Source organism: Octopus bimaculoides, chromosome 1, assembly GCF_001194135.2.
Source record: "Octopus bimaculoides isolate UCB-OBI-ISO-001 chromosome 1, ASM119413v2, whole genome shotgun sequence".
NCBI classification, from domain to species: domain Eukaryota; kingdom Metazoa; phylum Mollusca; class Cephalopoda; order Octopoda; family Octopodidae; genus Octopus; species Octopus bimaculoides.
In genome coordinates, this window is record NC_068981.1 from 109,731,389 (window position 1) to 109,749,335 (window position 17,947).

General features: G+C 35.9%; 1 protein-coding gene across 1 annotated transcript in view; it reads right to left on the bottom strand.

The window, feature by feature from the left end:
• The window catches only part of LOC106881422 (nucleoporin NUP188), a 465,305-nt gene that overhangs the window by 68,018 nt on the left and 379,340 nt on the right, over positions 1–17,947 (bottom strand). The window lies entirely within an intron of this gene.

The window sequence follows — 17,947 nt, forward strand, 5'->3', positions numbered from 1 at the left end:
GCAGTGTCATGTATACATACATACTGTAGTGAACTGGCCAAGTTGCTAGCTTGCCTGATGGCAAGTGGGCCCCTGTGCCATTAGAATCCATATATGAGGGACCATGTTAGTATATAAGGGGCCCATCCCTTCAAGTTTGAGAATTTTTTAATTCACTCCTGGAAGAATGCATTAATTATTTCAGCCTGGCTGTGTTTGTAGACAACTGAAAAGAATACTTTTAACAAAACAAAAATAAATGAATGATAGCATTGTAGTTGTGGGTCCCTTAGTCTCCTGGCAACCAATATTTTTAGGCCCAGTCTGCCACTGTGTACATACATAAATACATGTGAATACATCTTTTTTGTATGTATGTGTGTGTGAAACAGAGCGAGAAAGAGAGTGTGATGTCTAAGTGGCATTCACTCTCTCTCTCTCTCACACACACACACACACACATACATACAAGAAAGATGCATGCATATTTATGTATGCATGTATACATGACAACACACTCCTTCACTCACTCTCTTTCTCTCTCTCACACACACACGTCCATTTCATCTGATGTTTGATACTGTACGTGTGTGTGTATGCACATATGTGCGGTGTTCCGCAATCGCCATTTCAATCACTCTTGTAAAGATATTCATGTATCTCATTTTTTTTTCATTTAATCTCCATTTTAATTTTCAAGGTAATCAATGTGGACTTCTGCAACTCTGATAACTTTATTAGGCATGTTTGCAAATATATAAACAAAAGTTTAGATGTTGCAACATACACTCTTATGCAGAATGGCAGTCAGTAGATAAATAAAAATGACAAAAGGAAGATACATCAGTACCAATGAGGTTTTTTGGTGCATCTTCAATTTTCTCATGGCATCACAGAGTTGGCTGCATTTGTTAATGAACATGAACCTAAATTTCTTCCAGAATAACATTGTACATATGGTAAAATTATTTCGTCAGTCAGAGAAAAAAGTGGAGGAATTTTCTTTCTTGATGCTCCTGGTGGTACAGGTAAAACATTTGTAACAACACTGATCCTCTCCAAGGTAAGGCAACAAAAAAGAATTGCAGTTGCTGTAGCATTGTCTGGCATTGCTGCCACCATTTTCCCAGGAGGATGAACAGCTCATTCTTTTAAATTACTGCTAAACCTGATCACAAATGACAGTCCAATTTGTAACAAGCAAAAGTTCAGATTCAGCAGAAGTGTTGCACCAATGCCACCTGATCATTTGGAATGACTGCACCATGTCACATAGAGGTGCAATGGAAGCTCTTGATAAGACTTTACCGCAGTGCTTTTCAAAGTGGTGATCCACGAGCCATTAGCTGCTTCATACTTGCTGTGTCTAGCATGAGAAGAGAGTGTGGTATAGACCATTGATTATACAAAGATAAACTAGCTTTTTTCCGTTTCTGTCTACCAAATACACTCACAAGGCTTTGGTTTGCCCAAGGCTATAATAGAAGACAGTTGCCAAGGTCCCATGCAGTGGCACTGAACCCCAAACCATGTAGTTGGCAAGCAAGCTTCTTACCACTCAGCCACATCTGTGCTTGCATACAGCCATGCCTGTATACATATTATAAAAATGCCATTGTGGAAAGATAAACTAGCACCAAAAATTAACTAGTAACTCCCTTTGTCATATTTCCGAAGTGAGCAAGTTAGGTGTGTCTTATTGTAATGTTGTTGCTAGTGGGCTGGTGTCTGGGCAGGTGGGGAGAGACATTCTGTACAGGTTTTCAGTTTAGAGAAGTAACAAGACAAAGACTTCCAGTATAGGTGGTGGTAGTGGTGGGATGGGGGAGAGGGGCACACTGTGAACAACTGAGCAGTATGGCTAGAGGGAGGCCAGATAAGGTATTAAAAAAATTAATAAGAGAACTCGCTAAAAATGAAAATGAAAAACATGTAAACAACTAGCAAAATAAGGTACCTATATTTGCAACAGTCCAGAACATTTCACTAGAAAAAATTAATTTAAATAAATAGTACACACGCAAACACATGCATGTTTGTATTTCATTATTCAGTTTTATTACAAGATTTTTTGCCAATAGAGAAAAAGTCAGTTTCTAGCCTAAATCCAAGGCTATTTCATTGGAATTTCAACAACATCAACAGTGTATTTTTATTTGTATGTATACATACATGCATGCAGGTTAATATGTTTTGTATTATGTATGTATTCTCATGCATATCCTTGCATATCTAGACCTGCTCATATATACTCAAATGATAAACTTCATTTTGACTGTGGCCATGCTGGAGTACCATCTTAAAGGGATTTAGCTAAAGAAATCAACTCCAGGATTTATTCTTTGTAAGCCTAGTTCTTATTCTATCAGTCTCTTTTGTCAAACTGCTAAGTTACATGGACATATACACACCAGCATCAGTTGTCAAGTGATGGTGGACACACAAACACACACAATGGGCTTCTTTCAGTTTCTGTCTACCAATGTTGTATTTCCCTTGGAAGACTCGCAGAGATAACACAACGAGTTATACAATTTAATTATTACATTTATTATTCAATTACATACAAAGAACGCACTCACCCAATGTTCGTTATGAATAAACAAAAGTCATGTCCGCCATATATCTATCAATGACCTTTTACTACGACAGTCACACAAGACAACAACAATGAAACAATGAACTCAGACGAACCACAGTGACACACGGAACGTCAGACGAATTACATATCTAACAGTCCATATAACAGACATATACACACCAGCATCAGTTGTCAAGTGATGGTGGACACACAAACACACACAATGGGCTTCTTTCAGTTTCTGTCTACCAAATACACTCACAAGGCTTTGGTTGGCCCAAGGCTATAATAGAAGACAGTTGCCAAGGTCCCATGCAGGAGGACTGAACCCCAAACCATGTAGTTGGCAAGCAAACTTCTTACCACTCAGCCATGCCTGTATACATATACAAATGCCATTGTGGAAAGATGAGAGAAAATCATTGTTCTAAAAATGACACAATATAACAGTAACCATGTTCAATTGTGCAGGTATAAGTTAGTTCAACTACCCAGAGTAGTCTGGGTGGTTGACAGCATAAGCAACAGGGGAGTAGGCCAACTGTCCTGGAACCCTCAAGCTGGTGCAGTAAACAAAAATCTGGAGTTATGGGGTAGTTAATTAATGTAAAGGGGAAATGGGAGAGAGAGGCAGCGAAAAACTCAACTGACCATGGTTGATAGCTAGTTTATATTAAGATTAAAGGGATTTTTTTGTATTACCCATTATGTATTTTTAAAAACAAATTTCCTCAGCCAAACTTTTTCCTAATTCTTGGAAGTATTTATAAAAGTGAATGTTGTTCCACTTGAGAAAGTAAAATAATATATTTGGGGAAACTACTAGCATATCTTCAAAACAGCAAAGCAGACTTATTAATTACTGTAATAATTTAATTATGATGCATACATTTTAAAAGGTTGGAGTTTTACAACTGATAAGAGAAAGAAACAATATTGTACTTATTCATATTTCTCCTCAAAAGAATGTAAAGGCTTTCTCTATTTGTAAATAAATTCAGGGAAGTAAGTAACCTGAATCACAGCTGTTAACTTCTAGATCAGCCATGACAAGATAACAAAAGAAACCACCATCCAGGTTAGGATGCTGGCTTATACAGACTGTAACTCCTGGATAGTCAGATAATCTCCACAGGATTAGTGACACATGAAAGACAGCAAGAACTAAATGTGAGACAAGTTATACCATTTTCCACAGGGTTTAGATGAGACTTCTAAAAAATATAGTGCTGTCTTTACTGTGAGAAATTTACAGCTGAAGATGATGGAGCCCAGTGAGAAAGGGATTAGATGAATTTTCTTGCTCTGACTCCATACATCTCATGGGCCTGTCAACCTTGTCAATGTCTACGCTCTGACACTTTATCCTACACAAAATACAAAAATCCTATGATCTGCTGTATAGAAAACTGGCCTCCAGCAAGAGAATATAAGGGCAACTTTGTCTTTGTTTCAAAGATGTCTGTAAGAGAGAAAAGTAGTCTATTTACATGAATATTGAAAGGACATTGCTGGTGATTGTTTCCACTGGAGAATCGAACTAGGCAAAGACGAGCATAATCAGCAAAAACCAGCACCAGGACAAGACAGGCAGTCAGTCTTGTTTTGGTGCTGTCATAGTCACTATCCATGTAGTAGATACTGTTCTGCCAATAAGACTAAACTAAGACTTTCTAGATGCAGATCTATGGCATTGTGAGACTAATGGAGGACTCTTATTGATTTTTATATAGAAATGTCCAGTTAACTATATGTGGCTGTTATTTCTAAATTTTTTCTTTTCTTTTCTTGGTATAGTGTTTTGTATAAAATTCATACAGGCTTAGTGAAGGTTGGGCATCTTCACAGGCAGAGAAAATCTATAACCATCAACAATTTGTCATGTACTCATCAGAACCATGTTGCTGAATTATTAAGTATTAATGGTCATAATAGTGAATGCACAGACTTTGCTTCCAGCTGTCTACATTTATAACAGATAATAGTTTGTTGGAAAGACTACTAAAAGTACATGCAAGAGTACAGCAACAACATTCTAAGGGAATGTTACTCTCTGCTGATTCCTGGCCAAAAGTTTAAGCCCAACAACTTTCAGCACCACTCTGACTGTAATATTGTCTGCTGTGGCACTACAGATACCATCTGCTATGCTACTACAGTGGAAAATTTAGCACATTTAAAGTGTAGCATAAATAATCTGATAAATGTTCCACATAAGTTTGTATTTACTCAGCAATAACTGCAGCTACTTCAAATGAGATGAATATAATTAATTAGCTAAATGGAAAAATTTATATATAATTTGTTTATATAATTAGGAACATTTCTGTAGAATGATAATGAAAACATTATTCATAGCATCAATTAAAAACAATAGAAGTATAGATATTAAAGACCTCTGGAAAAAAGAATTAATGAGGAGAAAAATATCACTCATCAAACTAATTGGAAATCCTTTTTTGTTTTGAAATAGAACAAACAAATTCAATCTCTCAACTAATATTGCAATTAACTATCATTTATTTACAAAATAGCTCTTGCAGTATCAATGGAAAATTTAGAAGTAAATTTTAATTGTATTTAATACTGTTTTTAAAATTATCTGTTGCTATAATATAATGTCTTGTCTGGGATCATTTATGTATTGACAAATGTAGAATGTAAATGTTAACAAATGTTGAAATCTCATACAAAAAGTTAATTTCTGACTGTCAAATAAGAAATTAAGTGTTTTTATTACACCCTATAACAAGCATACATAGTCCAGTTATGAAAACAATTTTAAGCAGATGCACTGCTCTAAATTTTGAACCAAAATTATCTTAACAATAATGCTTGTGTTTACATATAATAAATGCAGCATTTGCTCAGTATAAAGAAGAGCTATTCTCATCACTATCATGCAATTCCTATGATGAATTTAATTTTTTGTCTATATACACTGGCCAGATAAGCTGGATACATTTTTCTGACATATTTATTTGTTTTATCAGCTGTATTACAATACAAAACTACATGTCTAGACAATTGAATCAACAGAGTCAATTGTTTAGGTGGTGAGCTGGCAGAATGCCTAGTGGCATTTTGTCTGTCTTTATGTTGAGTTCAAATACGACTGGGGTTGACTTTGCCCTTCATCCTTTCAAGGTTCATTAAAATAAGACAAGCTCCTCCCTAAGAATTCCAGGCTAAGTGCCTATAGTTGAAAGAATTATCATCATCATTATTATTATTAAAGGCAGTGAGCTGGCAGAATCATTAGCACAATGAGCAAAATGCTTAGTGCATTTTATCTGCCTTAATGTTCTGAGTTCAAATTTCGCTGACATTGACTTTGCATGTCATCCTTTCAGGGTCAATAAAATAAGCACCAGATGAACACTCCCCCGAAATTGCTGGCCTTGTACCAAAATTTGAAATTACTATTATTATTAAGCATTTGAAAGAAGCCTTACCCCACTACCTCACCAGGTTGGATCAACTGGCATCCTTGAGGACCAAAGTAATTAGCCTTTTCACTTTCTTTTCCCTAACTAAATGGCTACACTTGGTTTGGAAGCAAGGTCACTTGCTCAATGACCTCAGGTTGATAGATATAGATATGGCAGCCATTAGTGGAACAAGTATTTCTAGAGCACAACTCATGGCACCCATTTTTGATGATTACAAGGGGTTCTCATCTTGCAGTCTCTTGGATTCAGTCTTAGACAAAATGTCCTGAGGTATTTGTTTCAACTTTTTTCATTTGGAATTCAAATTTCACCAATGTTAACTTTGCTTTTCATCCTTTCAGAGTTAATAATAAATTAGGGACCAGTCAAGTACTGAAGTCAATATATTCAGCAACCACCTTTCACCAACTTCCTGGCCTTGTTCCTACCTTAGAAATCATTATTGTTTTTCTATTGAACAGAATGGATTAAAAATATTGGTTTGTGCTTTTTCTTCAAACTCACTGTCAAGTCTACACAAAAGGCCTTCAAATAAAAAGAAGCTGTTCCAAAGTTTGGAAGATTTTTAGAACATTGCATGTCTGTCCTGGTGCCCAAACTTTCCATGTAGTGCAATATTTGTTTATTATTATTATTATTATTATTATTATTGATGCCTCATTTGACATTTATGCTGTTGGGCTGGCTCATCCCATTACTACAGTTTAAAAAGAGAATTGTTCCACTTGGCCATGCTATTTTGTAAGAATTTTGAGATGACAGATATCTTGTATATCTCAAAGGCCTTGAGTATCCATTTATGTAGGACACTGTCAATTGCTTTCCAATATTCTATCCATGCCATACTTATTATTACTATTATTATCATTATTACTATTATATTTTAAAAGCCCATGTTATCCCATATTTATCTCCACTGCCACTCCAATCATCCACATCATATAATTTGGTTAATTCTGAAATCCCAACTTTTGAGGATAAAACGGATTTGTACTGACATAGGGGATTACTGAAAACTTGTAAATGCTTTTGTACACAATTATGTAAAACAGGGTTACAGTGAATCACAATTAAAGGAAATTGCAAATGAAATAGCTAAGATTAGCCAGGAAAGTCAAGCTGTCACACATAATTTTAGCAAACAAATTACAAGATATGACAGAATTCCTTTAGTGATTAACTGGCACCGAAATTTCACTGGCATTTCAAAAGTGTTGCATGAAAGTTACCAGCATGTTACGGAAAAATATCCTCATTTCAAACAAATATTTCCTCAGCTGCCTATTGTAGCCTTTAAATGAAATAAAATTATAATAGAACTATTGACCTCTACTTCTGACTCCAAGAAAACTAACATTGAGGTTTCTGCATGCTGAATCTTGAAAAACAGCTGCAAGAGAGTTAAGTTGATTGTGCAACAACATGAGTCAAGACAATTCCATCAGGAATCATGACAGAAATGTTACAATTTACACAGAAGGTGGAACGTGTAAAGATTTCTACTTGGTGTACACAGCAGAATGCACCAAACACAACTTGATTTATGTTGGTTGTACAACAGAACAATTAAACAAAAGATTTAATGGGCCCAGATATGATATCAGGCACAATAACAGCAGTTTGACAGAACTTGACGAACACTTTGTTTCAAACAGCTGTAATTTTGAAAAAGACTTGTGCATATTCTCAGAAAATATTTTGAATCTGCTACACTTTCAATACTCAAAATGCATGAGGAGAAATATGTTTGCGGGTTATTAGCATCATGCCCTGGAGGAATGAATAAAATGGCAGGAGAATATCATCAAATTTATACAAAACTGTTTGATTAAATATTTTTCTTTTTCCTTTCCTTTTTTTTTTCTGTCTTTTTCTCTCCACCGGTTATGAAATTGAAACTTAAAGACTGATGATGTCATTCCATCAGCATATGGACGCTAGTTGCTCTCGTTCATACTTTAGATTTGAATTTCTATAATTTTGAATTTTTATCACTTTTTATTTTGAACTTGACAAAGACAGGCTTGCTGCCGAAAGGTTGTTCAACCAATAAATTATCTATTGCAATCACATCATGTTCTTCGTCTTGTCTATTATTATTATTATTATTATTATTATTATTATTATTATCATTATTATTATGATCATCATTGAGTGAGAGAGCAATACATGCAATCAAAGTGACACTGAGGCACAAATAAATGAAGCCCAGTATACTTGTCATGACTACTCGTCCGATAAAGGTACACCAGACACATGCATCACAACCATATGTGCGCAACATGGTAATCTCATATCTAGGTGGGGCCCAGTTTGAATTTTCTGCAGGACAAGTAGCCCATCCTGCTCCAAAGGTCCCTGAATAAGGGTTGTTTAAGGATGCTGAACGAAACACTCATGTTTCCAGAGCTGAATTATCCAAACCCAAAGAATTCCTCTCAACACATGGCCACAATGCTCCCCTACTTCTTCTGCTTGTGATCAGAGATGCATGTATCATCAGCCACTAAGGGACATGCTCAACTAGTTATGATCAAACAACTTATTATTATTAAAATCATTATATAACCATTGTCTAGTTTCTGAAAATTTAAGAATATCTCTATTGGAAAGCTGATCGTTCAGATTTTACTATTACCAATGTTCTATTCTCTCAAGTAAAACACCTGAATTCATCTTGCACCAGTTTACTTGACTGAATCAAAAATAGATTCCATTCTTATTCTTAAAAGAATGAGTGACAGAGGTAGGAAGAGCAACTCTAGCCGTAAAAATATTAATATTTTTACTAAACACTATTCTGCATATGTGATGCAATGTAGGAGGATTTCTAAAAGAGAAATAGAATGACACCAAAAGACAAGAATTGAAAATCTGATATGAGCTATGATATCAAGAATTACAGAACATTCATCTCTGCAAATGGAAAAAAAAAAATATAATTTCCATTGGTAGAAAAAGATGTTATGGGGAACATACTTCTGCCCCACATAAACAAATCAAAACACAAAAGAAACAGAGTTATGTAAGCTTCTCGTCATATTGGAGTTATGTTTACTAAAACAAGTTAAAAGAACATTAAAATCGATGTATCTCTGTGAAACAGAGTCTGTAATAGACAGCAGAAAGCCTGTAGGTTATAGTAATTGTTTGTTAGCTCCTACAAGAAAATTTACCCAAGTTGAGAGCGAAATTGGTTTTATATTAAAGAGAAAAAATGGAATAGATATTATCCTAGAGCATAAAATTACAAGTTATAAAGTAAACAAAGAAGATTGAATTTAGAGCTAAAATCTTATCTGGAAGTATTAATGACATTGTATCATAAACAGGCTAAACTAGTATTTAGAGATGCTTGATGGAAAATATCAGGTTTATTAGGAAGAAAATGCGTATTTGTTTTGAAGAAAAAAAGAATACATTGGTGAACATATTGTCAATTATAAACTTATTTCTTCTATCTGCTGGATTAGCCTCCAATTGATCTTGTTTCATACAAGAGATGATGTGAAATAGTTGATACATAAATAATCTTGTTTTAGACAACCAGGTTTTTAACACTTAGTAATGCATGGAAATAATAATAAGAAGAACAGCAGCAGCACCACTGCCACCATCACATAGAAATACAATAATGACAGTGAACTAAAAGTTGAAATACTACCAATTTTTATGTAGTTTGCTGCAATATATTCTCACAGTAATGTAATCCTTTCAGTTTGGATGTAACTTATTACAACAACAAAAGCATTGTCACTTTAGTAGAATAGTTAGTATGGTTAGTTTTATATGCATGACAAGTTATTATAGAGATGGGGCCATGAGGTAAGGATGAAGCCAAATGATAAAAAGTTACAAAAGCAAATTTCAGATGATAGAATCAACAAACAACCAAATAAAATACTGTGTAGTATCCCCACTAAGTTTACTTTGCCTTTCATCCTTCTGAATTTAATAACATAAGTAGTGGGGTCAATGTAATGAACTCTACCCAATAATTTGGTTCCAATCCAATGACTGAAACCAGTTAAAAGAAAACATCAGGTCAACTACGAAGGTCAGTCGATGTTGATGCTGTTTGCTAGCTCCTGTCAGCTTTTCTTGTGGAATATTATAAAACATGGAAGTAGTTGTATAGTGTAGTAATGATCATCTTTTCTAAAGTCATAGTAGCTTTAAATGATCAAGGGCATGTGATCTGGAAGAAATTTAGCTGCTATAGTTGACAGAGCAAGTATGTGGTAGCTCTCTTGTTGACTTATGAAACCACATAATTTTCTTTTCTCTTTGTCTCTCTCTTAATTGTGTCCTTAACAGCAATAAAATACTGTAAGTACAGAAATAACCAGAGACAGTATACAAAATAAAGTTATCACTGTCACAAACACTCATCAGTGTCATTTTATGTCTGCCCTCCTATGCTGGTATGAGTCAGGCTGGCTGTTATGGTTTGAGTCAGATTTTACCTGGAGTTACTGCCTTCCCAAATGAGTCAGGGACCACAACTTACTCATATGTTACAATTTTAGCATGGTTTCTCTGGCTCTATGTTGTTCCTCCTGTCACCCACTTTAGTGTATTGGGTGAGGTTGTTTTGTCTAAGACTAAAATGTTCAGTATACCCTATGTTGTTTCAGTTTTTTTTACTAGCATCAGAGATGTTGTCTTGCCCTCTCTTCCTTGCATTGTCTCCATTTGCTTGACCCTTTATTACATACAGTATAGAATAGGGAGAAAGTCAAAAAGAGAGAGAAAGAAAAGGGAAGAAGGAGCATGAGAAACACCTACATAATGGTTGTAAGTAAAGAGATGACAGAGTGATAAGAGAGAGTAGTGAGTGTATATGTGTGAAGCAGAAAGAGATACAGAAGGGGGCTTTAGTACACAACCACATAATGGTTGATGGTAAAGAGATTCAATAGAAATAGCATGAGTGAAGGAACTTTACATTAAAGTCTTCCAGGTTTGGAAATTAATAGCTATGAGAACATCATCAGTATACAGGATTTCTCATTAGCAGCTGATATTAAATCCCGGTGTTATGACCAGGAGGACTATAATAAAGAGAAGGGAGTTGTGAATTGTGCCCTAATCAACACATCCCTCTATGTTGATTTTCAAGTTGAACAAATTATTGACTCTCACATTGCTGACAGTACCTCTGTATATGGCATGCATAGTTCTTAGAAGCCATTAATTTATCTCTAGCTTTCTTAGTGACTTGCAGAGCATGGGAACCTTTCTAGCCAATGAAAGCTAAGTTGAATGGCTTACACTTAGCTTTATACTTCACCTATAGTTGTTTCACTAGGAGAAAAGCATCAGTAGAATCCAGTCCTGTTATAACCCTAAACTATATCTCATTAATGCTAATTCTCTTTCTAATCAGTTGTGCTACAATTCTTTCTGTAACTTTAATAATATGGTCCATTAATTTTATGTGTAGAGATCACCTTTGCCTTTATAGCAGCTGATGACGAAACTGCTCCCTGTAATTGTAGCAGTTGATGATAAACGCTCCCTGTAATTTTAAATTGAATATTGAGGTGACTTTTGTGTGAGCTACTTTTCCAAATATTTTTAAACATCTCAGCAACCATACTTTCTGATATTTAATCATGTTTTCAAATCATACAGTTGTCAACTTCAATCATTGGACCCTCTACTGCGTTTACTTGGGGTTAGCCCTATTTCTTCTACGTGTTCTCCTCATTTAACAAACTGGTAGTAGCATATCCATGTCTTTTTCTTTTCAGTGGAACAAAAGTTGTATTGCAATCATTTTGTATTCACTTCTTTCCAACAATGTCTTAATTATCTCTCCTACACTGCTCCCCATGTAACCTTTCTGGAACATTCTCCAAGCAACACATCTGATCTGTTCCTCAAAGCAGGTTGTCTTGTAGAAAGTCCCAGTTGTTCCTTATGCTATAAGTCTTTACCTCCTCCTCCTTCCTGTCATATGTTTTAACTAGAACTTCTTTGAACATATGTCTGTTATAGAGGTCTTTCAGCTAACATATCTTTTGCCAGACATTTTTGCATGTCTAGATCCGCTAGCTCTAATCCTAAGGCTGATGATCACCAGTCTGTATTGTGTGGTACATTCTTCAACAGAGAGAGACTTAGGGCTCACAATTAGCTGTCTGTCAGTACACAGTCTATTTAGCAAACATGTTTGCCTGATTAGTAGGCAATCAGATGACTGACCAGTTTCTTGAAGTTAGTCTTGCAAATGAATAGTTTATGTGTATTGCAAAATTCTACAAGCCTTGATTCCTCTTCATTCTTTGTATCATATCTATAGCCTCCATGTATGTTGGAATAGTCATCAAAATGTTGCTCAACATGTTGATTACATTTGTTTGGAGAGCGCAGACCTCTGCCAAGCAGCTCATTTTAAGATAGTTATGCAAGTAAAATTACTAATAGAGAAACGAAAATAAACACAGCAACGCCACCATAGGTTATGTGGAAATGATGAACGTGTTTTCAAGGGAGATAATCAAAGAACGTAACATTGTAATACTTCATGTAAGGTAAATATAACAAATGAAAAATCCTTCAAGAATCCATAAAAATTCCCGAATCACTACCAAAATTTCAACATCTGTTCCTTGTGTCATTACCAACTTTTCCTGCAAGTTTCATCAAATACCGTTCACAACTTTTTGAGTTATTTTGCACACAGATGGACAAACCAATGCCGATGAAAATATAACCTCCTTCCTTAGTTGAGGTAATTATGATAATGAAATTGCTGTAATTTATTATCACAGTGGTCTACAAGAGGATCTCATAAAAATGGTTTTTCTGTTCATTTTCAGTGAATGTTGATTTCTAGAGTGAAATACCATTGAACAGATAAGAAGGTAGTCAGTACTTCATAAACACTTAATGAGGTTTCTGTACAAGTAAATCAAAGATATATGGATAAGCTATATTCCTCTATGAAATACTTTGTTCCTAACATTTTTAGAATATCTATGCCCATAAACTTATATATTTAAATTTTTGCACTATATGTTACAGCTATGCTATGTGGTTCAGAGATAATTAAAAATTTATTGGTTTCATACTGTTATTACATTCAAATGTCTTAGTTTAAGGGAAAAGGAAAATTCAATACATTTAAGAATTTGCTTTTTAAAATAAAAGTACTTATCATATAGTGTTAATGTAAATTTAATTATATCGTTATGGGTTTTTTCACTCTATTACAGTAAACTTAAGTGCTAAAAATTATTTTAGTTAAATTCTTCCATATAATTGACATATACATTTGTATGCATTATTTATGTAGAAGTATTAGCATGTGAATCATTCAGGTTCAGTTGTAAAATATATCTAAAAAATTATTTCCTATAGATGTTTAAGTTTATTTTTTACTGAAATTCCCTTGAGAGCAATTTACAGCCATTTCATTCCATATTTTTAGAACTTTTTCCTTTATTAGCTAATGTCAGATGAGACTGAAAACTTGGACATCTTCAAACTGAAAAGTATCTTTAAAAGAGACGTAATTTAAAAATTTTTTTTTAAAGTTTGGAGAGTATTGTAGTTCGCTTGAAGCATTGTGTATTGTTTGTGAAGAATAAGAAGTTTTGAATGGTACAACAATGCACTATAATACAAAAAATGGACTATGTACCTGTTGTAATTTAGTTTTCTATAGTCCGATGATATTTCGGAATACAATTCCTTCTTTTGTTAGCTTGATGGATTTTAGGACAATGAAAAGAAACTATAGATAGAAAAAGTTTGTTTTTTTGAAGAAATGTAGTTGAGGGGATGGAAGATTGAGCAGAATGTAAAGAGCAAATACTGGGGATGAGACACTGGAAGATTGGCGACAGAAAAGACAATGAAGAGCATGCAGAGAACAATCTTCTCAGACATTTCAAACAATACTTTCATGTCTGTACAGGTATCAAAAACTGGCAATGACCCCAGTCCCATAGCCCTGTAAAAAGATGTGATCATCAACTTGGTATCTTTTCTATAACTCCAGTACTTACAAGCACACCATCAATCACAATATATAGAGCCTCCTTGCAGACCCTCTGACTAATGGAACTCATCTTTCCACAAGAAACAAAAGAGCAGGCATTCAAATCTGTTCAGATGAGAACTAGGGTAAGACACAATGCTCAGACAGGAATAAATAACAGAAGTCATGTATACATTTGCCACTCCTGTCTAATCTTTCAGGGATAGCTTTCTCCCAGCCTAATTCTGGATGAGACTAGTTACTCTACTTGTATCGTTGTCGTCATCGTCATCATCATCATCATCATCAGCAGCAGCATCACCATTGTTTAACATCTGCTTTCCATGCTCGCATAGGTTGGATGGTTTGACTGAGGACTGGCAAGCCAGGAGGCTGCACCAGACTCCAATCTGATCTGGCAGAGTTTCTACAGCTGGATGCCCCTCCTAAAGCCAACCACTCTGAGAGTGTAGTGGGTGCTTTTTATGTGTGGCCAACACAGGGGGCAGTCAGGCGGCACTGGCTTCAACCACTCTCGAATAGTGCTTTTTACGTGCCACCAGCACGGGAGCTAGTCAGGCGCCACTGACACTTAATGCTCAAATGGTGCTTTTCATATGCCACCGGCATGGGTGTCAGTCAGGCGGGACTGGCATTGGCCACGACTATGGTTTCACTTGACTCAACAGGTCATCTCAAGCACAGCATATTGTCCAACAATTGAAGGGTACTTTTAAACGGGCTGGTTATGTGACACTGGCATCCACTATGGCTATGATCTCACTGGGCTTGCTGGGTCTTCTCAAGTACAGCATATCTCCAAAGGTCTCGGTCGCTTGTCATCAACTCTGTGAAGCCCAATGTTTGAAGGCCGTGCTTCACCACCTTATCCCATGTCTTCTTGGGCCTACCTCTTCCATAGGTTCCCTCCACTGTTAAGGTGTGATACTTCTTCACACAGCTGTCTTCATCCATATGCAACACATGACCATACCGGTGCAGTCGTCTCTCTTGCACACCACATCTGATGCTTCTTATTTCCAACTTTTCTCTCAGGGAACTTACACTCTGTCATGTATACACACTGACATTACACATCCAGTAGAACTTAATTTCTTTCAAGCCTTCGCTTGTCCTCAGCAGTCACAGCCCATGTTTTATTGCTGTGTAGCATGGCTGTTTGCACAAATGCAACAAACAGTCTACCATTCACTCTGAGTGAGAGGCCCTTTGTTACTAGCAGAGGTAGGAGCTCCCTGAACTTTGCCCAGGCTATTCTTATTCTAGCAGATATGCTCTCAGAGCATCCACCTCCGCTACTGATTTGGTCACCTGGATAACAGAAGCCATCAACTACTTCTAGTTTTTCCCCCCAGCATGTGATGGAATCTGTTTTCTGTACATCTTTGGTATTTATTGCCCCTGTGCATCTGCCACATGCAAAAACTATCTTCCCAGTTAACCTTCCTCTGATATTGCTGCACCTATTATATGTCCATAGCTTACACCGGGTACATCTTATGGTGTTTCTACCTATGCCTTTTCTACAGATCAAGCTGGGCCATCTACCTGAAGGGATTTGTGCTTTGTCTGCCTTCCTGCTTACTAAAATTTTGGTTTTGCTAGATTGACTCTAAGGCCCTTTGATTCTAGACCTTGCTTCCACACCTGAAACTTTTTCTCTTGTTCTGGTAGTATGTTTTCTGAAATGGTTTTAATATCATTTAATGTAACTAGCTTGCAGATGCTGTTGTACATTGAAGAAATTGAGCTTCTGGAAACAGGATCAAAATTAGTATCAGTGAGGACCACCACATCAATGACTTTATATGAAGATGAATAGGTCAGTGGCTCACTGAAGTCAACTACACTGTTTTAAGTTTAGTCCTCTTGTATGGCACTTTGGGCAAGTATGTTCTAATAGAGCCTTGAGCCAACAAAAGTCTTTTAAGTAGATTTGGTAGGTAGAAACTGAAAGAAGCCTATCGTGTGTGTGTGTGAATGCCTCCTTGTCTTGAGATTAGATGATGGTTGTAAATCAGTGACACTGTTATACAAGTGATATCATTTGTTTCCAGTTTTTCCTGAAAATGTCCGGCTAAGGGAAGATATTATCTTTCCTTGGAAAGAGGAAAGGGCTGGTGGCAGAAGGGCACCTAGCTGTAGAAAATCTGCCTCAACACATTGAATAATGGAGTACAATGGGACAATGCTGGATTGGAAATCTTTGATCATTATAGATCTGCTCATTCAGGGCCAATTTAGAAGATAAACAACAAATGTTACAGACCCCAAAAATACAGAATATATCTGGTGGTACTGTGAAAATTCAAGGAGACCATTAAAAAGAGAAAATAATTATTTAACACAAGACTACACATTTTAGTGTTGAGTACAACATACAAAGATTAACACTTATGTTATCAACCCTGCAAGGATAGAAGGCAAAGATGACTTTGGCAGAACAGGAAGTGAGAACAAAGGGAGTATCTAAATGTAATTCTATGCTCTTCTGATTCTGCCAATCCAGTGCAGCAGTAGCAGTGATGATGATGATGACCACAACAATATTTTTTTCTAATATCACACAAAGTCAGCAATTTTCAGGAGAGGATCAAGTCAATTACATCAACCCCAGTACTTGACTGGTCCCATATTTTATTAACTTCAAGAAAGGTACAGTTGATCTCGGTGTGATTTGAACTGAGAATGGAAAGAACCAGAAGTAATACCCTAAAAAATAATAAATCACTAAAGAGTACAAAACAAGAGTTAGTAAGGAGCTAGAACCAAAACTAACTGGACATAATATTGTCAAGACAATCAATATATGGGCTGTGAAACTGTTGAGACACTTACAGGAATTGGATAGTAGAATTAGAAAATAGTTCATAATGCACACCATACTACATGTAATACTGACAGGCTTTAATTACTGGGAAGAGTTTTATTTAAATATAGATGACACCATCAGTGCTATGATTTGGGGATAGAGGAAACTAAAACATCTGCCCTGATCAGTTGAGTACAGTGCCAGAGGAGAACTGCACACATTTGCTTGGAATCAAAGCAGCAAGATTCATTCTAGTTTGTCAAAGACTGAATCGTAGCTTCATTGTCACATTGCACCTCTACCACCAGGATCCATTGAATGGGCTGTGGTCCTTCATGTCTTAGAGTAGGCACCTTAGTTTTGAGAATGCAGTCTTTGTCTTTTCTGTTGAAGAAAAAGTTGAGGGACATTTTTGCTGTTAGTACATAAGTTGTAATGTATTTTCTAATGACCTTTTCTCATTAACCCACTGAAATAATGACTCTTATGAAGATGTTTTAGAAAATGGATTTATATAAAGAATTTATAGTGAGATGCTTATTCTCAAATCTTGAAAAATCTGCTCAATTCACAAGAGCCACTGAAAGACAATAAAACAATAAAAAACAAAACTGAAAGATAAAATATATCAAAAAGAGACAGAAGAACATATAGAGCAGTTGATGCCTTTGACAGTTATGTTTTTAAATTGACAACTGACAGATTGAAATAGAAAAAGGACCAAATTTTGGTGATGTCCATCACATGCAGTTGATGTACAAAGTTGGAAGAGTCTGTGTTTGGTAGTACTTAGGAATGTAGCAAAATCATAAGAGGCGGAGAGAGAATGTAAGTTCGTTTGTCCGAACATGAGAAATTATGGATTTCTCATTGGTTGAAAATTACTGCCCATATACGAATTCTGAACTTCGTTGAAGAAGTCTTTCATGAGGATTCGTGTACAAACAGTTATATAAACCCTGATTTTCGGCAAACTCTCCAGTGATCGTTGGATGCCACTCAAATCCACGACACTCACCCTTTTGAGTATCGGCTAATATTTATGCCATGTTCAATACTCAAATCCGACAATATTGAATTGTTGTGAACTCTTATAGCTAGAATGAAAGATT